The following is a 9,034-nucleotide window of genomic DNA, read 5'->3' on the forward strand; positions in this document are numbered from 1 at the left end:
TAGAGAACAATAACATCCAGGACAGTTTGAGGGCATCATGGAGTCAACCCCAGGGTGATGTGGACTCTATAGTTGTGACCCTGTCCTCGTCTGGAACCACCCCTCTGGAGGAGACCGTGTCATCTGACACCACAAAGGCCCTCTTCCACCAGCTGACACCCGGACGAACCTATCAGGTGTCTGTCACCACCAAGAGTGGAGAGCTCTCCAGCCAATCAACTGCCTCGGCTAACATGTCCCTAGTCTAGTAGGCTAACAAATTAGTGTTCTCAGAAAAGCACTGAAGCCTTTAGTTTGTTGAGAGGAGCACACTTCCTGTTGAAGAGGGCCTCTGCTATTAAAGCCAAGGGGATACGGGGGGGTGGGATGGTTATTCCCCTCAATGTGACTGTTTAATTTAAACACTCTGTTAAGAGTTCAGCAAGAGCTAACTATGTGATGACATTTCATGGATTAATCAAGTGGATAAGAATTTGTCCATTATGTAGTTGTGTAAAGTCGTCCGCGTGCTTCCCAGCCGAAAACAGTTCGGAAGAGTTTGTGCATATGTTATGATGACATTTTGTGACGTTTTTTTGTTCGTGAGGTTTTTTTTCGGCTTTGGTGAGGGTATTTTCGGCTGTTCGGGCAACACAACAATTTTCTGGAGGAAAGCGAAGTCGATAGCCGAAGTCTACGCCCCTTCATTGGTGATTGGTCAACTGTAGGGATTCTTCAATAAAGTCTTTGTTATTATTCAACGAGAGAAGACTAGTTTTCATGCCATTTTTTGTCATTGAGATGTAAATGTCAAAATGAATGACAGATTCCTTGAGTTACCTTAGATTAATTCAGGCTATCTACGGTGTCTCAAAATGGACAAACAGTACTAAGGTCTTTTAAGGAGTATGGAGCACACTGATTCGGTTAGGCGCACACGCCGAACTGAAGTACGCTGACGCCTTAAGGGTATTACTTCTTACCTTTTGATAGTTGCTATAGAGCAGTAGATTGCCTTACCTTATCAGGCCTTTATAAATGAACAAAATGAAATACTCCAGACAGGGCCTTTAACTGGTCTGTCTAATCAATATTTCTTCTTCTCTCCTTCCCAGTCCCAGATAAAGTGTCCCAGCTCTCTATGGTGGCGCTGGATGACTCCAACTCTCTGAAGGTGACGTGGGCTCCCCCTGGTGGAGACTGGGAGAAGTACATGGTGCTGCTGTTGAATGGGACCCAGGACTCTGGATAACAGGACCGTGGAGAAGGGGTGGTGGAGTACACCTTCTCTGGCCTGGGACTGGTCCCTGGGAGGACCTACAGGGCTGGGGTCAGAGTGGAGAGTGCCGGGGAGCACGGCACCGTGAGTACTGCCACAGAGGACTAGGTGAGCTACACAACACAGAATAATGGAGCAGGAGAAAGATACGGTCGTCAGTAAGAATGAAAAAAGAACTCATGACATCATCATCTCATCCTTCTCTCTATTTCTTCAAACCTTCTTTCTCCCCTTCCTCTCTCTCTCTCTCTCTCTCTCTCTCTCTCTCTCTCTCTCTCTCTCTCTCTCTCTCTCGCTCTCTCTCTCTCTCTCTCTCTCTCTCTCTCTCTCTCTCTCTCTCTCTCTCTCTCTCTCTCTCTCTCTCTCGCTCTCTCTCTCTTCTCTCTCTCTCTCTCTCTCTCTCTCTCTCTCTCTCTCTCTCTCTCGCTCTCCTCTCTCTATCTCTCCCAGCTCCTAAGCCCGTCTCAGAGCTCCATATCCGCCATGCTGACGAGACCTCCCTCAGCGCCCTGTGGAGTCACGCTCCCAACTCAGCCAGGGACGGCTACGCCGTGGAGCTTCGCCATGCCAACGCCACGGTTGCCACGAGAGACCTGACCCGCGACATGAGGGAGTGCACCTTCAACGTGCTCACGCCCGGACGCCTGTTCACCATCACCGTGACAACCAAGAGCGGGGAGCTCAACAGCTCTGTCTCGGTGCTAGGGAGGACAGGTGAGAGGGTTGCTATAGCACCTGTATGGATATTTATACACAACGCACTGAAACAGAGGGACTCAATGATACTGTCCCTTTGTAGCTGAGGTCATCTCTATGGTAAGACTTTTATTTATCCAAACAGAGGACTCAATGATACTGTCCCTTTGTAGCTAAGATGTTTATCCAAACAGAAGGACTCAATGATACTGTCCCTTTGTAGTTGAGGTCATCTCTATTTATCCAATCAGCACGTACAAATGTGTTTTTACTTTGTTTCAGTTTTCAGGTAAAGCCTAACTCACAAAAGAGAATAATGAGCCTGCTGAGATAAAATAAGCTCTATTTACAAAATGGAGACTGACAGTAACTGAGCCTGTCTGTCTGCAGTCCCCATGGAGGTGAGCCGTGTCCACCTGAGCAGCCGGGGCCACGTGGACAGCTTACAGGCAAGCTGGGAACTCCCCCCTGGAGACCTGGACTACTGCAGCCTGGAGCTCCTCCACAACAACCAGGCAGTGCAGAACCACACCGTCCCGGCCAACACCACCTCTCTGCAGCTCAGAGACCTCAGGCCTGGTGCCCCCTACAGGCTGGTGGTCAGTACTGTCAGTGGCGGGATGGTGTCGAAACAGGCCGTGGCTGAGGGACGCACTGGTAAGTTAAATATTAGGAACAGTTCATATTTATGCATTTACTCAAATGTATCATCCACATTAACATAAACTGACCGACACGTGAGCCAGGCGTTTGTTTTGGGCGTTGTCCTGTATGTTCTTCCTGGTAGTCTTGTCCATTACTGCTGTGTGTGTATGTACAGTATGTAATATAATATATAATATGCCATTTAGCAGACGCTTTTATCCAAAGCGACTTACAGTCATGCGTGCATAAATTTTTTGTGTATGGGTGGTCCCGGGGATCGAACCCACTACCTTGGCGTTACAAGCGCCGTGCTCTACCAGCTGAGCTACAGAGGACCACGGGACCACGGGACCATATAGTGAAGGCCAGGCATTCTTTATTCTATGCTTAGAAATGTGTTGTATAAGAGTGGATGCTCTGACAATCGTAGTAGATCAGTCATTGTTATGGTGATTGTCACCAACATTAATTATAAGATACGATCTCCGAGAGACAAACGTAATATTGTGTTCCAACACAAAAGAGAATGTCTGGAATGTTTCAGGAAGCTTTGTTTTCAACTACAAAAAAACTCTCCAAGGTCCCGTTCAAAGACTTCCTGTCTGACCACAATTCTCTTCCCCAGGAAAGTTCTGGTTATTTTGGGCCCCACCACTTCCTCCTTTTAATTAACTCCGGGGGGGGGGGGGGGGGCAATGGTTGATGAAAACAAACACCACTTTCAGATAACATTCAGACAACTTTCGGCTAACTTTCAGCTGACCGGATAGAAATGAAGGACACTTGAACTAAACCTTTCTCTTCTCACTATTATATATTTAATCAAGTCCGTCGTTAACCTTTCAAAATGTTAAAAATTCCAAAAATAAATGGTGTGTTGTAGGAGCAATGTCCGGATGTACAAAATGAATGTAAGCCAAATAACATGAAGCCGTACTCTTTAGCTCAGCAGGCTAAACCAGTTTCGGGGTCGCAGGATTTTTAACCCAGTCGACCTCACTACCCTTCAGCCCATTCTGTCCCTTCACAGTGCCAGCTGGGGTCGGAGAGGTAACGGTCAGTAACAACGGCCGTCCGGACTTCCTGGGGGTGTCGTGGCAGCCGGCGGTCGGAGATGTGGACAGTTACCTGGTCCTGCTGAAGGACCGCGAAAGGACTGTACACACCCTGGTGGTGTCCAAGGCCAGCCCAGAGTGTGTGTTCAACTCCCTCAAGTCAGGGAGGCTGTACACCATCTCCATAGCAACCCGCAGCGGCAGCTTCGAGAACAACACGGTGGTGACGGCTCGTACACGTAGGTCACACACACCGACACACACACACGCACACACACACACGCATTCACACACACACACACACGCACACACACACACGCATTCACACACACACCATCTCTTGGGCCCCTCATCTTGATCACTATGTGTCCCTCTGCTAATATAGCTACATGGATGAATGTGTTAATATTGATCAAATAACCTAATGGCAGATTGTTGTCTTGTGATCTAGGACACAAACTGTTCAATTGGTAGGGAACATTTGGAGGAAAATCTTTTGGAGAAAATGTGTATCTCTTAAAATAACAACAGCGTTGTGTTTAATGAAAAACACCCACATCCTATTTGACCTCTTGACCTCATGACATCTCCTCCACCCCTCACCCCTTACCCAGAACCCTCCAGTGTCCAGAACCCCAACGCCATCCACTCTGCCAGGGACGACTTCCTGAAAGTCTACTGGCGTCATGCGGCCGGAGACTTGGACCGTTACGAGGTGGTCATCAAGTACAACAACACGGTCCTCCAGAACCAGACCGTGGCGCGGTCGCAGAACGACTGTGTGTTCAGCTCCCTGGTCCCTGGGAGGCTCTATACGGTCACTGTCAGCACCTGGAGCGGAGAGTACCAGTCCAGTGTGTCTACTGACGGGAGGACGTGTGAGTTTATTACACGTTCTGTGATTATGTGGCTATTGCTACTACGGTGTTGTCAGGAGGTTTAAGTGAAATGCTGTACTACTGAATATTCTGTGTCCATGGAAACCAATATACAACTTATTTGGAAGAATTTGTATGTGTGAAATCTAGATTTTCGCACATGGGAATTGTATCCTACGATCACAATCAGTAACATTTTGCAGCGCAAAGCTAACCTTAAACTAGTGGGCATCATGGGTCAAATTCCCTTCAGCCAATGAAACCATTGAGCCCTTTGGTGTTGTGTGACTAGTTTAAATCTTTAAATGAAGTTATATTTGAATGTCTCCATAGTCCCCTCTGCGGTCCGGAGCCTGGGCCTGGGTGACAGTGGTACAGGTGATCTGGTGGTCACCTGGTCTCCAGCACTGGGGGACGTTGACCACTACGAGGTCCAGGTCCTCTTCAACGACACGCGGGTTTACCCGCCAGTAACCCTGGGCAACGAGGCCCGCGACCACCGCCTGACCTCGCTCACCCCGGGACGCCTGTACAAGATCGTGGTGTCCACCTTCAGCGGACCTTACCAGAGACCGCAGTTCATCGAGGGCAGGACAGGTCAGTCGGGACACAGAGTGGGCAACAGCCAGGGTTGATTTTCTAAATAACCTCACGTTGCATTTCATAGCATTTCTGTCACAGATATTACAGGTAAAACAACAGAATAACCTATTGTCATCACTTCTCCTTCTAGAACATCATCTAAAGATTTAAAAAAAAAAAACATAACATTGTTTTTCGGCGAATCTTTCCTTTAACTTATTTTGCTCTAAGTGCCCATTTTTTGTTAGTGTGATCCACATTGTGAGTGCCACATTCTGACCCATCTCCACTCTCCTCCATCCCCCCTCCCTTCCCTACTGTCTCTCTACCTTCTCTCTCAACCCCCCCCCCCCCCTCCCCCCCCAGTCCCCAGCCAGGTGAGGAACCTCCATGCCCGGCCAGGGGACCAGGCTGCCAGCCTGAGGGTGTCCTGGACCCCTGGTGATGGGGACGTGGACATGTACACCGTGTCCCTATCCCAGGGAGGACACCTTCTGGAGACCAGACCTGTCCCCAAACACGTCACTGAGCTGGACTTTCAGGGTCTGGTACCAGGACAGCTGTATGGGGTCGAGGTTCAGTCCCTGAGTGGAACACTGGTCAACAATTCAACGACTACCGGACGAACAGGTGAGAAGGAGGGGGGAGGGAGGGAGAGAGGCGGGTGGGGACAGCTCAGTCCCTGAATGGAACACTGGTAAATAACAGCACTGCTACTGGACGAATAGGTGAGAGGGAATGCTCAGGATATACCTGTATGATAATAAATAGCTTAGACTAGAGCCATTAAGGTACACAGGGCTTTGTCTTGGAGCGTAGCGGAACAACAATTGCCATTGTCATTTGCCATCACAATCTTCATGGAAAAGACAAATTCTAAAATCATTGGAAACTGAATCTCTTCAGAACAAGTTCAGAGTTCAAGAGTACAGTATAACCCAGCCAGCCGTGGGTGATGTCTAACAGATCCCTGTGTCTGTCCAGTCCCGCTCCCAGCCATGGGTGAGGTCTAACGTCTCCCTGAATCTGTCCAGTCCCGCTCCCAGCCATGGGTGATGTCTAACGTCTCCCTGAATCTGTCCAGTCCCCTCCAGCCATGGGTGATGTCTAACGTCTCCATGAATCTGTCCAGTCCCCTCCAGCCATGGGTGATGTCTAACGTCTCCCTGAATCTGTCCAGTCCCCTCCAGCCGTGGGTGATGTCTAACGTCTCCCTGAATCTGTCCAGTCCCCTCCAGCCGTGGGTGATGTCTAACGTCTCCCTGAATCTGTCCAGTCCCCTCCAGCCGTGGGTGATGTCTAACGTCTCCCTGAATCTGTCCAGTCCCCTCCAGCCGTGGGTGATGTCTAACGTCTCCCTGAATCTGTCCAGATCCCTCCAGCCGTGGGTGATGTCTAACGTCTCCCTGAATCTGTCCAGATCCCTCCAGCCGTGGGTGATGTCTAACGTCTCCCTGAATCTGTCCAGTCCCCTCCAGCCGTGGGTGATGTCTAACGTCTCCCTGAATCTGTCCAGTCCCCTCCAGCCGTGGGTGATGTCTAACGTCTCCCTGAATCTGTCCAGTCCCCTCCAGCCGTGGGTGATGTCTAACGTCTCCCTGAATCTGTCCAGTCCCGCTCCCAGCCATGGGTGATGTCTAACGTCTCCCTGAATCTGTCCAGTCCCCTCCAGCCGTGGGTGATGTCTAACGTCTCCCTGAATCTGTCCAGTCCCCTCCAGCCATGGGTGATGTCTAACGTCTCCCTGAATCTGTCCAGTCCCCTCCAGCCATGGGTGATGTCTAACGTCTCCCTGAATCTGTCCAGTCCCCTCCAGCCGTGGGTGATGTCTAACGTCTCCCTGAATCTGTCCAGTCCCCTCCAGCCGTGGGTGATGTCTAACGTCTCCCTGAATCTGTCCAGTCCCCTCCAGCCGTGGGTGATGTCTAACGTCTCCCTGTGTCTGTCCAGTCCCCTCCAGCCGTGGGTGATGTCTAACGTCTCCCTGAATCTGTCCAGTCCCCTCCAGCCGTGGGTGATGTCTAACAGATCCCTGTGTCTGTCCAGTCCCCTCCAGCCGTGGGTGATGTCTAACGTCTCCCTGAATCTGTCCAGTCCCCTCCAGCCGTGGGTGATGTCTAACGTCTCCCTGAATCTGTCCAGTCCCCTCCAGCTGTGGGTGATGTCTAACAGATCCCTGTGTCTGTCCAGTCCCCTCCAGCCGTGGGTGATGTCTAACGTCTCCCTGAATCTGTCCAGTCCCCTCCAGCCGTGGGTGATGTCTAACGTCTCCCTGAATCTGTCCAGTCCCCTCCAGCCGTGGGTGATGTCTAACGTCTCCCTGAATCTGTCCAGTCCCCTCCAGCCGTGGGTGATGTCTAACGTCTCCCTGAATCTGTCCAGTCCCCTCCAGCCGTGGGTGATGTCTAACGTCTCCCTGAATCTGTCCAGTCCCCTCCAGCCATGGGTGATGTCTAACGTCTCCCTGAATCTGTCCAGTCCCCTCCAGCCGTGGGTGATGTCTAACGTCTCCCTGAATCTGTCCGTGTCCTCCAGCCGTGGGTGATGTCTAACCTCTCCCTGAATCTGTCCAGTCCCCTCCAGCCTTGGGTGATGTCTAATGTCTCCCTGAATCTGTCCAGTCCCCTCCAGCCATGGGTGATGTCTAACGTCTCCCTGAATCTGTCCAGTCCCCTCCAGCCGTGGGTGATGTCTAACGTCTCCCTGAATCTGTCCAGTCCCCTCCAGCCGTGGGTGATGTCTAACGTCTCCCTGAATCTGTCCAGTCCCCTCCAGCCGTGGGTGATGTCTAACGTCTCCCTGAATCTGTCCAGTCCCCTCCAGCCGTGGGTGATGTCTAACGTCTCCCTGAATCTGTCCAGTCCCCTCCAGCCGTGGGTGATGTCTAACGTCTCCCTGAATCTGTCCAGTCACCTCCAGCCGTGGGTGATGTCTAACGTCTCCCTGAATCTGTCCAGTCCCCTCCAGCCGTGGGTGATGTCTAACGTCTCCCTGAATCTGTCCAGTCCCGCTCCCAGCCATGGGTGATGTCTAACGTCTCCCTGAATCTGTCCAGTCCCCCTCCAGCCGTGGGTGATGTCTAACGTCTCCCTGTGTCTGTCCAGTCCCCTCCAGCCGTGGGTGATGTCTAACGTCTCCCTGTGTCTGTTCAGTCCCCTCCAGCCGTGGGTGATGTCTAACGTCTCCCTGAATCTGTCCAGTCCCCTCCAGCCGTGGGTGATGTCTAACGTCTCCCTGAATCTGTCCAGTCCCCTCCAGCCGTGGGTGATGTCTAACGTCTCCTTGTGTCTGTCCAGTCCCCTCCAGCCGTGGGTGATGTCTAACGTCTCCCTGTGTCTGTTCAGTCCCCTCCACAGTGACAGCACTCCAGGCAGACAGTGACCACACCACCCACAGTCTAACAGTGACCTGGGAGAACCCAGGAGGAGTGTACGAGGGTTACAAGATCCAGCTCCTGGATGATGGAGGTGTTTTGGTCTCTAATACATCCTTGCCCCAGGGCTCCACCAGCCACCTCTTTGACCAGCTCACCCCAGGGAAGTGGTACCGAGTTCGAGTCGAAACCATCAGCGGAGGGGTCTACGGCAAGGAGGCCGTGGCCGAGGGACAAACACGTAAGAAGCACCACCTTCACTGTATCAGAGACATTCGTTATTAGATATGATCCCAAACATTTTAAATTTTTAAATTTTTGTCATTTAGCAGACGCTCTTATTCAGAGTGATTTACATTAAGTGTATTCTAGGTGAGACAACCTCATATCAGCTTGTGCTTAATAAAACTGTACTAATCCAACTAATTAGAACAAATGAATGTCTAGGTCACATTGTAGTTAGAGGTAATAACTTACAGGTAATAACTGAAATAGAAATAAAAGAGGAAAACGTTTCTAAAGTACGATGGAAATAACTTTAGAAACT

At 50.7% G+C, this 9,034-nt stretch overlaps 1 pseudogene across 1 annotated transcript; it reads left to right on the top strand.

The window, feature by feature from the left end:
- The first annotated feature begins 1,094 nt into the window (after positions 1-1,094).
- LOC311121684 (receptor-type tyrosine-protein phosphatase beta-like) lies at positions 1,095-8,728 on the top strand (annotated as a pseudogene). Its single transcript, XR_014615945.1, has 8 exons — positions 1,095-1,366; positions 1,709-1,972; positions 2,345-2,611; positions 3,630-3,893; positions 4,269-4,532; positions 4,866-5,129; positions 5,481-5,744; positions 8,459-8,728. The product of XR_014615945.1 is annotated as a receptor-type tyrosine-protein phosphatase beta-like (transcript).
- The last annotated feature ends 306 nt before the right edge of the window (positions 8,729-9,034 follow it).

Source organism: Coregonus lavaretus (genome assembly GCF_964263955.1).
Source record: "Coregonus lavaretus genome assembly, contig: HAP1_SCAFFOLD_10190, whole genome shotgun sequence".
NCBI classification, from domain to species: Eukaryota; Metazoa; Chordata; class Actinopteri; order Salmoniformes; family Salmonidae; genus Coregonus; species Coregonus lavaretus.